The sequence below is a fragment of the Peromyscus eremicus genome, chromosome 17 (genome assembly GCF_949786415.1).
Source record: "Peromyscus eremicus chromosome 17, PerEre_H2_v1, whole genome shotgun sequence".
In the NCBI taxonomy this organism is placed as follows: domain Eukaryota; kingdom Metazoa; phylum Chordata; class Mammalia; order Rodentia; family Cricetidae; genus Peromyscus; species Peromyscus eremicus.
This window is the reverse complement of record NC_081433.1, coordinates 34341087-34358109: the sequence shown is the minus strand read 5'-3', so window position 1 is coordinate 34358109 and position 17023 is coordinate 34341087. Positions and strand designations below refer to the sequence as shown.

Genomic DNA, 17023 nt, shown 5'->3' with positions numbered 1-17023 from the left:
TCACAGTAGCCTGCATAGATTTGGGGAACCCCTTTGCTTCTGTGACAATCAACTCAGTGACAAGGAGTGTCTTAGTTGGGTTTCTATTGCTGTGAAGAGACACCATGGCCACAGCAACTCTTATAAAGAAACATCTAATTGGGGTGGTTCCCTAACAGTTTAGAGGTTTAGTGCGTTATCATCAGGAAAGGGAGCATGGAGGCATGTAAGCAGACGTTGTGCTGGAGTATTAGCTGAGAGTCCCACATCTTGCAAGCAGCAGGAAGTCAACTGAGACACATGGTGATATCCTGAACATAGGAAACTTCAAAGCCTGCCCCCACAGTGACACACTTCCTCCAGTAAGGCCATACCCACTCCAACAAAGCCACATCTCCTAGGAATCCCACTCCCTATGAGATTATGGAGACCTATTCCATTCAAACTACCATAGGGAGATATCCCACTACTGGCTCTAAGATGTTTTTTAAATAACCCACAGATTCAGGAAGAAACAATATGTACTCATGCAAAGTACCTTTGTTGAAATTTTATATTAATTGTGTTCTTTAAATTAATTTACATAGTTGTAAGTTTCCATGTGACTTTATATGCATCTCTGGGTTACACTTTTTGTTCCTTTCCAACATTTTCCCACAGTAATCCTCTCTCACACCTCTAAACACATTACTCCCTGCATTTTTCATATCATATATAAGTTGTTTGTTTTGGAGTTTTATTTATTTTTTTGTTTATTTATTTATTTATTTATTGTTTTTGGTTGGTTGGTTGGTTGGATTTGTTATATTTTGTTTTTGTCTTATTGAGACAGATTTTCACTGTGTGTAGTTCTGCCTGTCCTGAACTCACTCTACAGACCAGGAGAACTTGAATTCACAGAGTTCTGTGTCTGCCCCAAGAGTGCTGGGATTAAAGGCATGTGCCACTATGCCTGGCTATATCACATACGCTTTTGTATCCTCCTTAAGGCTGTAGCCATAAGTTCTCCTGTATCCTGCCCAGTTCCGTAGCCACTCCGACCCAAGTAAACACACAGAGGCTTATACTGATTATGAACTGGGTGGCCTATGGCTGATGCTTCTTGCTAACTAGCTTGCATATCTTAAATTAACCCATTTCTATTAATCTATGTTTTGCCACATGTTCTGTGGCTTTACTGGTCTGCTGGCATGCTGTTCCTTGGTCAGCAGGCTGGCATCTCTCCTGCCTCTGCCTTTCTTCTTCCTGTCTGTCTCTTCAATTTCCTGCCTAGCTATAACCTGACTTGCCATAGGACAAACGGCTTTACTTATCAACCAATCAGAGTGACACATATTCACAGCATACAGAAAGGCATCCCACAGTATAAGGCTTCTATTTTTATATCATTTCCTGCTTCCCTTCAAGCTTCCTGGCCTCTATAGACTCAAAGATAAATTATTAAATCTACAGATTAAAAAAAAATAGGATCCACACATGAGAGAAAATTGGTAGCATTGTGCTTTTGTGTCTAGGTTGATATTGCTCTGTATAAAGTTGTCTAGTCAATCAATTTTCTTGACAAATTAATAACTTCATTTTTTATAGCTGAATAAAATTCCATTGTGTATTTGTACTACATCTTCATTATTCACTTATTAGTTGATGAACATAGAGGTTCATTCTTTTTTTTTTTTTGCTCTTGTGAATAGTGCAGCAATGAACATGAGCATACAAATATTTTTCTGCTATGATACAGAATCATTTGCACATACATACAGACAAAGTTTGAGTGGATCATATGTTATCTATATTTTTAGTTCTTAAAGATTACCACAAATGAGCCACATGTGGTGATACACATCTTAATCCCAGCTCTCTGAATGCAGAATCACAGAAATCCTCACCTATGCAGTAAGCTACATGCCAACCTGAAATACCAAGTGAGATAGTATGAAAAAAGAATGCCTGTATTGAATACAGTAACTTCTCCGCCAATTTATACTCCCAGAAACAGTATAAAAGCTTTGCCCTTTTTCGCATCCTCACCATCATTAGCTTTAATTTATTATAATCTCATTCTTAGCCATTCTAATTGGAATGAAATGTAATATCAAAACTGAATGAATATGAATAGGAAACTTAAAAGTTGGAACATTCATAATTACAAGTGATGTAGTTCTAAACATACCAGACCCTAAATTCTCAACTACAAAAATCATTGAGTTTATAAACACTCTCAGCAACATTGCAACATATAACATATGGAAAATTTAGTAGTTGGCTGGGTGTGGTGGCACATGCCTTTAATCCCAACACTCGGGAGGCAGAGGCAGGGAGATCTCTGTGAGTTCGAGGCCAGCCTGGGCTACAGAGTGAGTTCCAGGATAGGCTCCAAAGAAACACAGAGAAACCCTTTCTCAAAAAAAAAAAAAAAAAGAAAAAGAAAAAGAAAAGAAAGAAAGAAAAATAAAAAGAAAAATTTAGTAGTCATCCTACATAAACAGTGACAGATTGAGGAAGAAATCAGGGAAACAATCCCATTTACTATTGGCTCAAAACAAAAACAAATGAAAAATCTCAGGCAAATTTAACCATGGCAGTAAAATATCTCTCTGATGAAAACTTTCAAACACTGAAGAAAGAAGTGGTAGAAGACATTAGAAGATGGAAAGGCCTCCCGTGCTCCTGCATTTTTAGGACTGATATTGTCAAAATGACCATTCTACCAACAGCAATATATAGATGCTTTTGGCATTCTTCATTTCTCTTTGAACATCAAAAGTTTGATTTTAGTATATGAGGGGCCTGATTTGTTTCATTAGATGCTGATTGATTTTTTATCAGTCTTGTATCAAGTTATTTAATTTATTTTACATTTGTTAAATTCTCTTATTATGTCTTTGAATAAGTTCTCCGTGCACTGGTAATTCTTCAGTCATGCTTGGACCAAAATCACTGATAAGTCTTTTGATGACATAATAAACAATCACATAATTTTGTTCCTTTTTATTCACCTTTTCCCCTCTGACTGCATTGTGAACTGTGAATTTTATAGATCACTGATTATGTTTCTGATTGACCAGTTTTGCTTTTAAGTATCTCCACTACATTTTTGTTTTATTTTGTTACATTGTTTTTAGCTCTCATATCTCCTTTTGGATTTTCTTTTAATTTTCTGCTATTTACTTTATTATTTCTCTCTCTCCTCTCCTCTTCTTTCTCTTCTCTTCTTTTCTCTTTTCTTCTCTTCTTTTCTCCTCTCCTCTCCTCCCCTCCTCCCCTCCCCTCTCTCTCTGTCTCTCTGTCTCTCTGTCTCTCTCTCTCTCTCTCTCTCTCTCTCTCTCTCTCTCTCTCTCTCTCTCCCCTCCTTGTGTGTGTGTGTGTGTGTGTGTGTGTGTGTGTGTGTGTGTAGAGAGAGAGAGAGAGTGACAGACAGACAGAGAGGAGAGAGACACATACAGAGAGATGGCGATAGAGAAGGGGAGTTTGCTTATGTGCCTATCACATGTTTATGCATATGAACATGATCATTTTCATGTCAAGATGCACATAGAGGTTAGAGGACCACTTTAAAAGTTGGGTTCTCTCCATGAACTGTGGATGCTGCAGGTTGAACTCAGGTGTCTTGTTTGGACAGAAATCACTCTTTACCACCCAGTCATCTGAACAGAACACCTGTGAGGAATTTTTTATTTCAGTTTCATAAAGTAAATAGCAGAAACTGAAATAAAAAATTTGTTTTAAATTCATCTGATAATTTTCTTAATTTGCAATTTGGTAAATTTTCTTAAAATCATTATTTTGAATTTTGGCTCATATAAGTCATTAGCTTACATCTATCAATCTTTAGAATCTGTTACTGATGTCTTATTTTGTCTTTTTAATGAGAAAATCTTTCTTTAGCTCTTCTTATATAGATTTACATCTCTATTGACAAATTTGACACATCCATCTTCAGAGACTGGGTTTGCTGGGGAATATTTCCATTTGAGTGGGCTTGTTTGGAAGTTCTATGGTAACTTAATTTTATATTCTGATATAATATCAGAGAGCTTCAAAGTCCAGAGTGAATATGAGTTTTTTAATGTCCCTCCTATTGTGGTGGTACCCCACCTGGATGTAAAATTCACCAAGCAGCAAGGATGAAAAATCATTGCCACATTCTGTACAGAAAGTATTAGCTTTATCTCCTCTTTTTGTTACTAAGAAACCACAGATGTTTCAGTCTCAGTGTTACTGATGATGTAGATGTCAAATGCCCAGAACTTAGAGCTATGTAGATATCAAATGCTTTTTCTTGTTCAATTTCCAGTATAGATGCTATAAGAATAGCAATGATTCATATAATTAATATTACATACAATTTGTGTAACACTCTATTTTCTATATGCTACCATTTTTCTATTTTTTCCCCTCTTTTTTCAAGTGCAGAGTGTTGTTTTCAGCTTCTGGACAGAAATGGCTAAGTCTTACAACTGAACACTGTGTGGGAAAAAATACAGCTCTAAATGGCTCACAGACTCCAACCACCAATCATTTGCAAAGCTACATCTATACAATGAGTAGAAAGTCGCTAATGAACTTTTTACATTTTTTTCCTGTATGGATTTATCATTGCTTTACAAGGAATTCCTCAAAACTTTCATAAGTGAAGTAGAAGTTGAATTAATGTCATTTTCAAATTTTGATACCACTGGAAGTGTTATTTACAAAATAGTTGTTCCCATTTATATTTAGATACAACTCAAAACCTACATCAGGATATAATCAGAGGTATTTTCAAGTTTGAAAACATCCATTTCTTCCTGCATTTGCCTTACAATGCATAGAAAAAGGAACACATTTTCCATTTCTTAAATGTCTTTAGTGATGTTTTATTTGCAATCATGTAATTTTGAAGCTCTTTTGGCTGCAAAGCAAACATATATACCCATTAAAGATAATGTATTAATGGACTCCTTATTCCACTGAAGCTAATCTTAAAACAGAAATATGGCAACCCATAATGCCATTCGTGGGTCCATTGAGGGCTGCAAAGTTAATGAAGCAAGACAAACATTCTGAATCTCCACCTATGGGTCAACTTTCCATCTGGTGAAGGGGAGAAGCCCTAAAATAACCCAGTAACTAATATACAATATGGGTCATGCTTACAATCTTATCTGTAAGACAAATGATTACTAAACACCAGGCTTCTGCCTAAGCACATGACATACATCTGACCTTATCTAATACCTGGAGCTGCCTAAAACAGTTGCTGTTTTTATAATTATTCCAATTTCATGTATCAAATAATAAAAGGCAAAGGATTAAAAAAATGGTGCAGTAACTGGGCTGTGGTGATGTCTGGGCCCAAACTGCTGCCAAGGGCCATGTCCGGGTCCTTGGACCTGCTGCAGTTGGGGTCTGTGATGATGTCCATGGACCATGTTAGCACAAGGGCTCATTGGAGCCACGCTATCCTGAGCCAGCACCATCATTCACTGGCCCTGGGATAGCTGGCCCTGCCCCTGGGTGGATACTGTAGTAGGGAAGCTGGCCCTGCCCCTCAGGGGAGAGTACCCAGGAAAGGTGGTTCCATCCCTCACCACAGGAGTGCACCTCACCTGGCCAGCACACTAGAGCCAGCTTTGAGGGCCTAAGAGCAACAGCAGACCCATCCACCCTTGTCTACCATTCCATACGCGATAGCAGGGATGAGGGAAAGATGCCTTCCTGCCTCAGTCCCTTGCTACCTGTCACAAGTGAGAGAGTTGGCCCCTGGGTCACAAGAGTGAGAGAGCTAGCCCTGCCCCTCATCAACTGCAGCACACAGAAGAGTGGGCCCTGCACCCCACCTGGGCAGCATACTAGAGCTGACCCTGTTATTGGGGGTGGGGGGGTGTGGACATAGGTGAGCCAGCCCAGAGGGCTTGAGGACAGGAGAACTCACTCCCCGCCCCCATATGTCCCCTACAGCAATCAGGAGAGAGGTTCCTGCACCCTGCCTGGACAAAAGAGAAGAGCTGGCTTTGGTAATATGAATGAGGATGACCCGGATCTGAGGACCCGGGAGTAGGATAACTGGCCCTGCTCCTTGCTACAGGCTGCAATCGGTGAGCTAGCAGAGGCAGTGCTGAAGAGCTTGCCTCGGTAGTGATCATGAGGGAAAACTGGCAGGCTGACCAATCTAGGTACCACCCAGGCCCAGAATTAGGACTTAGTTCGCCCACCCAGACCAACATCCACTGAATCTATGAACTGTTGGAACATGTAAAGGGGAAGAATTTACAGATCCAAAACAGCAGGATCTCCATGACACAGTACAACAGAATATCTAAGAAGGAGCCCAGTGAGAGCCCATTATTGGTGGTGTAGCAGAAACCAGAAGCCTTGAGCCAGACCAATGTCTCAAGGCAATGAACACTTGCAAGTAAAGATGGATGGACTAAAGCTAAACTGTATGAACAGAAAGTTAGGATCAGAGAAATGGGTCCAAGCACAGATACACTTCTCCAGGACATGTCCCCCAGAAACCCATTTCTTTTTCTTTTCTTTTTTTTTTTTTTTAAAAAAAGCTCCAATTTACACAATAATGGCACCTCTGCCTCATGATCCAATCACTTCCTTAAAGCCCCACCTTAGAACCAGGACAAACCATTCACTACATGAGACTTTGCCTGGACTGTTTATATACAATATCAATAATCCAAAGAAAGCTCAAAGAAGTTTCACACATGTCTTCACACATATATCTCATTGAACCCACCTTCTTTTTAATAACTCCTTTATTGAGGGTTAGATTCTGAGTAAATCAGAGTATAACATAATTTACAAATCCAAAATCTTTTCTCAAGAATGTCTGATTTAACTTGTTACAGTACCAGGGTTCCCATGAAGAACATAATTGATAAAATGAATATTTGCATTTCAATGGAGTTGTTATATTTGCTTACACAATAATGTCTGGAAAGTCCAACAGTGGTTGTCTTCACACTAGAGAAGATTAGAACCCGTAAGACTAGACACTTCAGGGGTCCTATTGTGGCATCATAAGTCTAGAGGATTCCTAGAGAGCTATAGGTCCTTTATTCCAGATGGAAGACCAAAGAATCTGCTTTCTGACACCTGGTAATGATGTAGCAGTAGCCCAAGAACAATGTAAGGTAGATGAACTTTCAAACATGGTCATGAAATCACTCCCAGAATGAAAGGCAATGAAGAAAAGAAACAAACAAACAAACAAACAAACAAAAACCAGTGAAGCTTTTCCCAGAAGGTTCTGCTTTCATTTAATGTAGCTCTTCCTGTATCAAATAACCTGATGAAGAAAATCCCTTATAGGTGTGCTCAGTGGGGTTCTCTTAGTTGATTCCACATCCACTCAAGTTAATAATAAATATTAATCATTGCAACTTGTATAGAATAAAAAAGCGATCGTTTTATTATTTAAATGATGCTTAAATATTTAAAAATTCCAACTAAAGGTAAAATAATACCAACATATTTCTGTGAATGACATACATACTGACTGTAAAAATTGGAAGTTCTGTGTTCAGTCCAAACAATTTCTTATATGTTTTCAGCTCAACAAATTTATTTTCAAGTCTCCTATCCTCCAAGGAAGCAATGTAGACATGGCTAGTTAGCAGGTGTCATAATCTTAAATCCTGAGATTGAAACTCCACCATGGACTGTTGCTTCTGATTTAGAAAAACATAGAGCTGTCATTACTCTGTCTGATTTGAAAAAGGTCTCTGCCTATTGAATTACATTGGAATTTAATTTCTATTAATGAGTTGGAAGGTGTGTACTTCTGTATCTTTGGCTTAAAGAAGATTCACATATGTCATATGTGCTAAACACATACCTTCATCTCTGAAAATGCTCAAGCAGACCTTTACACACAGGTCTGAGCACAAGTTTCACATTTTAATTAAAATATTTTAACATTTTGTCTGATTGGATTTGTAGTCAGTCATCTCAAATAATACATGAAAATCAACTATGGAAGAGGCAACAGAGAAACTTTCAGGCTACAATCCATAAATATCTATTCTATTCCCCTTCCTAGGAAGGTCCTTTCATCTTCTCTAGTCCCTTACTCTATCTCTAACCTCTACAGTTATATAGATTATAGTTTGCTTTTCAAAGCTTAAAACTAACATGCAAATATAAAAGAATATATTCAATATTTATCTTTTTGATTCTGAGTTAATCTAACTCAGAATGATATCATTTTCCTAAGCTCCATCCATGAACCTGCAAATTTCATGATTTTATTTTTAACAGTTAAATAATATTTTCTTGTATAAATGTAGCATATGTTCATTATTCATTCATCTGCTGATGGTTATCTAGGATGCTTGTAATTCTGATTACAATTTATCTAAAAAGAGCAGCAATAGATTTTATTGATCTATATGAATATTTGAACTTCCACCAAAAATGGATGACTGCACTTCTTACCTCAAATACTTAAAAGCATTAATTGTCATTAGTATTGTTGATCTTGAATATTCCCACTAGTGTAAAATGAAATCTCAAAGTAGTTCTGATTTGCATTTTTAGGGATGTTGGACATTTCTTTAAGTGTTTATCAGCCATGTGCTTCATCTTATGAGAACTCTATGTTGAGTTCTATGCCCATAATGAATTGGGTTGTTTTCTTGATGCCCAGCTTTTTGAATTCTTTGCATTTTAGATATTAACTTTCCATTAGACATATATTGGTAAACATCTTTTCCTATTCTACAGACTTCTGATTTGTTCAGATGATGATATCCTTTGCCATGCAGAAATTTTTCAGGTTCATATGGTCACATTTATTTTTATATTATTACACTAAAAGCCTGTGCTATCAGTGTCCTGTTCAGAAAGTCTTTCTGTGCCAATGAGTTTAAGAACATTTCCCACTTTTTCTTCTTTCAGATTCAGAGTATCTGGGCTTATGTTGAAGTTCTTGATTTATTTGGAGTTGAGTTTTATAGAGATGATAAATATGTATCTATTTGTGTTCTTCTACATACAATCATCTAATTTGATCCGTGCCATTTGTTGAAGATGCTATCTTTTTTCTAATGTATATTTCTGTCTTCTTAATAAAAAATCTGGTGTTCATAGGTATATGGACTTATTTCTGCATCTCCATTGGCCAACATACCTGTTTCTATGCCAGTGCCATGCTGTTTTTAGCACAAGTTGAAATCTGAAATGGTGATATCTCTAGCAGTATTTTTATTAACCAGGATATGTGAGCATGGGCGCTTTTTCCATCCTCTGATAACTTCTTCAATTTCTTTCTTCAAAGTCATTAAGTTTTTTGTCATACAAGTTTTCACTTGCTTGATTAGTGTTATCATAAGATATTTTTTGAGGCTATCATAAAAGATATTGTCAGACTGTTTGCCATTCATGTACAGAAAGGCCATTGATTTCTGTGTGTTGATTTTGCTGAAAATGTTTCTCAGCTATAGAAGTTTCCTGGTGGGATTTTATGTCTTTTATGTATAAAATCATATAATTTCAAATTAAGATACTTTGACTTAATGGGGAACATTGGGGTCCAGCCCCTCAATAACCCTCTCCCAGGGTCCATGGCAGAATCTGCAACCAGACGATAATTTAATCTTCAATGATATTAAATGAATCTACATACATGATACTCTTTAGTCCATAAACTTTATTTTTCTGAGTCAATTCGCTCTCTATATAGCTTCTTTTCTGTTCTTATAAATTGCTCCAATCTTGCCCAATTCTCTCTACATCTTTCGGCTGTTCCCTCTAAGTGCTATCTTAATTACTTCATATTAGTTCTGCTCCATCTTGGTCTTTCTCATCTTGTTTTTATTCACCTATTTCTTCCCCACCTGGCTGTTGCTCATCTTCCATCTTGTCCTTCTAGTTCTCGCTTCTAGTCCTCCAACCTAGTTCCTCTCAAGTCTCTGAGGTTTACAGTTATATACCCACACAAATAGCAATGCTATGACCAAGGCAAGGTCACCAGGCTTGAATTCCCTCAGGGTTAAAAGGAGGGGCAATAAGATCCACACAAAAGAGCAGTAATTGCCAGTGATCAACTGCAACCCAAAAGGCAAGTGGTTAATGGGAAATGAATCAACTGAGAACTAAACTTGGTTAATATGTAAGCAAATGGAATTTATGAGCTCAAACTATATTCTTAGAAGTGATTAGTTGAAATGTTAGGAATCTATAGAACCTATAAGTCAATAGGTCATGGGTAAAAATAAAACTGCCTTCTGCCTTCTTTTTTCCTTTGGTTCCTTATCTGTCCAAGCTATCTTGGCTACTGCCATTTTCTGGCAGAGCGGGAGAGTACACTCGGTGGCTAGGCACCCTGAGTCATAGCTTGATGTACCCTTAAGTAGAAACCATTTAGTTCTCAGTTAATTGTTAAGGGTGGATCTAAAACTATAGATAAGCCTTTGGAAAGGGGAAGGATAAGCTTAATTAGCAGATCTGCCTGGACTTCTCAAACAGATAGTCTGGATGCTTAAGTCTGTTCTTAGTCTGGGAGGTATCTCAGATAAGATACTTTCATCTGTCCAGGGATGGTCCTGGCCAGAGGCTGCTAATGATGATAATTATAGATAGGCCTGAAATTGGGGATTTTTGACTGTGTCTGTTGTAGCATAGTTGGAAAGAGTTATACAAATAACTTTAATTGTATAGGGGAAATTGTGCCCAGTGAATGATGGAAAAGTTACAGTAGCACATGAGAAATTCATAGCAGGAAACAGCTAATATTCAAAAGCTAATGTCACCAAGACTCCTTGAGCCATGGCTTTAACATCTGGAAGAGTTCTTAACTCTTCCAGGTATAGCTTTGTCATAATCAGCTGAATTTCTACTTCATATATATTTTTTTTTGTGGCCCATAGCATTAACTTCTTTCTTTCCAATTCTTTCTCCTTCAGTAGTCTTACTGTTTGTTCTAGCTAAGACATCAAGTAGTACATCAAATAGGTATGGAGAAAGTGGACAATCGTGTCTTGTTGCTGATTGTAATGGATTTGCTTTGAGTTTCTTTCCAATTAAGTTCATGTTGGCTATGTACTTGCTTTAAACCCTCTTTGTTATATTGAGATGTCCCTTGTATCACCAGTCCTTCCAAATCTTCTATCATGAAGGGGTGTTGGATTCTGTCAAAGGCATTTTCTGCATCTATGAGTTGATCATGTGGTTTTTCTCTTTTCAGTCTGTTTATATGGCAGATTACATTTATGGATTTATATTGAACCATACTTGCATCTCTGAGGTGAAGCCTACTTGATCATGGTAGATAATCTCTTTCTGTGTTATTAGATAAAGTTTGCAAGTATTTTATTGAGAATTTTTGCATCTATGTTCACAAAAAATATTGGTCTATAATTTTCTTTCCTTGTTGGGTCTTTGTATGGTTTAGGTATTATGGTAATTGTGGGCTCACAAAAAGAATTAGACAATGTTCCTCTGTGTCTATTTTGTGGAATAACTTGAGGAGTGTTGACATTAATTCTTCTTCCAAAGTCTAGTAGAATTTGAAATTATTGTAGGATCCTGGTGAGTTATTGTGTAATTTTTAAAGCACCTTAATAAAATCATGTTATACTTTTGACATAATATAACAAAATAAATGTTTGTTCCTAGGTTTTATTTAGTTAAGTGGGAATGGGAACACAAACTAACAGGCTAGGTGGGGATGAAGGGGGAGAGTACTGAAAGAGACTACTGGAAAGGGGAGGTGCATTTTGGGGTTAGGTGAAAACCAGGCACAAGGGAATCTCCCCCAGAATCTACTAGGATGACACCAGCTAAGCCTCCTAGCAATAGCGGATAATTAGCCTGAACTGGCCATCTTCTGTGACCAAATTGGTACCTAGCCCAATTGTCATCAAAGAGGCACCATCTAGAAACTAATGGAAATAGACGTAGAGACCCACAGCCAAATATTAAGTAGAATTTCAAGAAACCTGCAGAAGATGGGGAGAAAGGATCATAAGAGCCAAAGGGGGGAAAGAGGAAACAAGAAAACTCACGGAAGCGACTGACCTGGGCTCCCAGAGGCTCACAAAGACTGGATCAACAACCAAGGAGCCTGCATGGGACTGAACTAGGCACTCTGCATATATGTGACAGATATGTAGCTTGGTCTTCTTGTGTGCCTGCCAACAGTGGGAACAGGAGCCACTCTCTTACACTGGCTTTATTGACCCAACTCCCTATATTGAGCCTCCTTGCCCAGCCTTAATACATGGGGAGATGCTTAGTCTTACTGCAACTTAATATACCATGTTTTATTGATACTCATGAATGTTTTGTTGATACTCATAGGAGACCTGTCCTTTCCCAAATAGAAACAGAGGAGGAGCAGATTGGGGAGTAGCAACAGAAGGGAGATGGGGGGCGCGGATTGAGAGGACAGAAGGGAGGGGAAACTATGACAGGGATATAATTTAAATAAATGAATACATTTATTTTATAAAAAGAAAAGAATTTGAATGTGGGTATTGTATGTGACTGGCACATTGGACTGTGAACCTTAGGAGCTTAAATAGAATTATCGTCCCAAGCTGAGGATGCAAAACAATGTAAGTCCTTAGTTGCAACTATGGCAAGCCCAGGGCAAGACCAGGGAGGAAAATTAATCCAAGGTTTATGGAAGTATCACTTACTTTTCACTCTGTTAAATGACTGACTTAGAAAAATCAGGTTTTCAGCTTTGTTTACTCACAGAGGAAATAAAAGAAAATTTCCACATAGATGTCCTTCAAAGCTCTATAGCTGCGGTACATGCAAGAAAAGATTTCTATTCATTTTAAACACTGTATGCATTCACTGTAGTGAAGTTTTATTTACCAACTGAGCTTTTTGTATTATATAAGCATACATATGTACAACAAAAATTAAAAACTTAAAATCATTTTGTTGTTGTTGTTGTTTTTCAAGACAGGGTTTCTCTGTGTAGCTTTGCGCCTTTCCGCCTGCCTCTGCCTCCCGAGTGCTGGGATTAAAGGCCTGCGCCACCACCACCCAGTCACAAACATGAAAAAGAGCAAGGAGAGGTGTGTGGAGGGTTTGCACAGAAGAAATAAAAGTGGAAGTGAAGTAATTATAATCTTAAAAGTAAAGTAGATAAATATATTGAAGAAGGAATGAAACAGAAACTCTGAGTCCAGTCAATATAATCAAAAGAATATATGCACTAAAGAAAATGCTGTGATCAACGCATTTGAAAAGTGGGGAATACATGCAAAACATAAGACCATGATGCAGAATGTGCTGAACAAATTTAAAAGAAGAAAATGGATTTATAAAATGATTTCATCTGTCGGAGTGCATCTGTATGTCATTGTGGAGAATGCACACACACAGATTTCACTGAAATATTTGAGGGGTTAGTTTTCTGTTTCTATTTCATGGATCCAAGTGTCAATCCCTGGTCATCAGGCTTTGTGGCAAGTGAAAAGATGTCCCTCCACTTGAGACATCTCACTGTCCTCCAAGTGAAGTTTCTAGAACTACTTATTACAAGATAGACCAAGATCACAGTAGACACTGAACCAATCACATCACAGAATTTCTGAACTAGGAGACTGATTAATGGGCAAATTCTTACCACAAAGCACATGAAGCCAAGTAAACATGAAAACTAAGAGAGCAAGAGTACAGAATACCTCAAGATGTAACATAATATTGCAGTCACAACTTCAATGCTAAGACTGTTCAGAGTTGTTTGTGTTAGGATTTTCAATTTCTTTTTAATTTAATTTTTTTCATGGTCTAGGGTCTATTGGCGAGTGGGATGGCTGAAAGTAGAGGGTGTGAAAGCAGCTCTAGGATTTCCTACCTGAGATTTAGGGTTGAACTGCTGGTTCACACTCCAAGCATTTACAAACTGCCATGGTGGGTAGGTGGCTTCTTTTGTTCCTTTATCTTTGATTTATCTGTTACAAAATTTTGTAATGACCAGAAGGCATGCACGGTATCTTTTGTCTATAATGATCTGTATATGGCTATAAGAACTTAATCTTTAAGAAAACCACACAATTCACATATTGTCTGTTAATGAAGTCACGCTGAATACTTTTAATATGTATTCTTAGTTGCTTTGTGGTTGCAGTTTTGCCTAATATTTTTGTCTTTAACATATAGCAAATATCATTAATTTGTATAGCACCACTTAATAATGATATTTATTTTATATTCATCTATATAATGCACCAGTGAGATTTATATGTTCTTAAACAAGTGTAGTGTTGGTGAATTGCATCTGGTTTTGTTGTCTGGAAAAACATTCACATATCTTTGCTTGTTATAGGATTCTTTTGCCTGGTATAGCTTTTTCTTAACTATCATTTTATTTTATTCCCACTTTGACTAAAATCATTCACATTTCCATTTAAAAGTTCAATGATAACCTTATGGAGTTTCCAGAGTATATAATGAGTTGCTTTTCTTTTATTAATCTCAAAATTCATTGTCTTTCACTTTTTTTTTTCAAAAGCTGACTTTATTCAGAGCTTCAGGCAATTTATACTCTGAGGATTAAGAAAAGATCACATGACTATGAGTTCAATCTGTATACAATCACAAGGAAAAACCACACATTGCAAAAACTTTTTTCCATAGATAGTTTAAACATTTAATTGAATAAAACCAGAAAGCAATATGAAAATACAATTATAATGTGTCTCAGGATAAAACATTTTTGGAAAATACCCTTTTTATATTATTTTATGTAGTATATTTTTATGATGTATGTGTGTGCATACGTTCCTATGTGACTGATGAATAACACATGGGTGTGAGAGGTCAGACATGGACAATTTATTAGACAGGATGCCTTTGTTCACTACTGTTTAGGGCTGGGAAACTGGTCCTGGTGCTTCTGGTGAACGCCTGTCTCTGTTTCCCTCACCTCAGGAGCGTTGGGAATACAGATACATGGCACTTTGCTGGCTTTGTGTAGCTTCTGAGAATCCAAAAATTAGGTCCTCAGCCTTGAGCATCAGCTAACTTCCATACTGAGTCATCTCTCCAGTGCAGTGTTGAGCTTTTAAAGACAATTGATTTACAAAACAAATATCAGATGGCATCATTATGCTATTAAGGCAAAGATGATAGAAAGTAAGGGAGGGAAAATTCACTTCCTAGTTTTTATAGTGATAATCAATCATCATATAAAATAATTATCCTCAAATTAGTGTCTTGAACACACATACATACATGACCTATGCATCTCAGTGAACTAGGAATATGGACATAGTCTCGTTGAGTTTTTTCTCTAGGACTCACTAGGCTGTAAGTGAGGTATTGTTCAGAAAATGGTCTCATGGAAACCAGGGAACAAATCCACTTAGTCACCTTTCCCATTCCTGGCATGACTGGTCTTCTGCTAGCAGCACATCTCAGAGTCTGGCTTTCTATTGTCAGTAACCTCAGAGCCTACTACAGTTCTCTAACAACTTGGAAACTCAGTGTCCTATTATATTGAAGAGAAACTCAAAATATTTTGCAAATTCACCACTAATGATCGGCTGAAAGACACAATGATGTTGATTATCATTTTAACATGATCGTTGCTATGTCCTTTAGTCAATGCTCTTTTGAACCCTGTACATTTTTTGAGATTGTAATTTAATTACATTTCTCCTTTCCCTTTCCTCGCTCCAAACTCTCCCATATTCCCATCCCCACTTTCCTTAAAATTTACAGCCTCTTTTTCCCCTAACTATAATTGCATGCTTACAACCACCTTAGTCCATATAATGTTATTTACTTGTATGTATGCCATCAGGGCTGACTCTTTGCCACTGGACAATCAATAGACATGATCTTCTATGGGGAAGACCACCTCTCCCTTTCAGTTCTCCTCCATTGCCTATAGCTCTGTCAATGGTATTGAGGCCTTGTGGGCTTATCATGACCAGTTATGCATGTTAGTTGTTCTTATCTTTCTTCAACTCATATTTGAGCAGTCATATGAACCCAGTACTTTTCTTTAAACTTTAAACCTTACACTCTTATGAAAAATTGCTGGAGATTTTATACAAATTTGCATATGGAGTGAATAATCTCTGGAGAAAATAAATACAGCTTTTCTTTCATTTTCAGGGACATGAATGGTTCATAAAAACATAAGCACTACACATACTCCTTTGCATAAATAAAACTCAAGAACTATAAGAATGTATTCTAGTTAAGTTTACAAATAGGGAGGAAGAGAATTAGCAGTCATCAGTTTCATGGCCTTGTTATGAGAAGCAAAATATTGTTGTGAAATGAACTCTTTATAAGTCATGTAATATTTAATAGATCATGCATATTGTAGTCAAATAGTAGCATACTATACCTAATCAAGCTTGTCACTGGCAACACTGAATGTTTTATAAAAAACATTTTAATAGAATAACGATGTGGGGTGAACAATGAATGACAGCAAACTATAATGGCACATACGCATGAAGATACCGTGATGAAACTCATTACTGTGAATGATACACTAATAAAACTTGATAAGATTATTACTCCTTTACTAATGCAATGTTAATATTATTAAGTATAAATATACAAGGGGATACAGTAAGTAAATAATTCATAAGCATATAAAAATGAGTTAGTATTATATGTTAGCTATTTTAATTGAATGTTTGTTTCCTTTTCATTTAAAACAAAATAAATTTATCTTCATTTACACACTGGAATTTTCTATTTTTATGGTGACACAGTGTTGTACATCCTTTTGGGTATTCGTGGAAAAACTGACTCATTCATTCATAAAGTATGATGACAAAATCCAGGTAATTGTCAATGTTAACCATCTAAAAATTGTTATTATTTATTTGGTATGGAAAATTTCCAAATCCTTTAGTTCTACATAAAATATATAAAAAGTTACTGTAAAATCGATATATATATACCATTCAAATATACAGTTCAAAACTGTAATTATTTGGCTAGAGGCTTTCTCTCTGCATATTCAATCTATTGGTGAAAGTTGGATTTTGAAGCAACTTAATAACATATGTTAATCTGACAAGACCTGTTTAGTATGGCTATAAATTCTGATATATGATACCTA

The 17023-nt window shown here is 36.8% G+C and overlaps 1 long non-coding RNA gene across 3 annotated transcripts in view; it reads right to left on the bottom strand.

The window, feature by feature from the left end:
- LOC131894555 (uncharacterized) overlaps positions 1-17023 on the bottom strand; it is a 68367-nt gene that overhangs the window by 17076 nt on the left and 34268 nt on the right. The gene's annotated exons all lie outside the window — the stretch shown is intronic.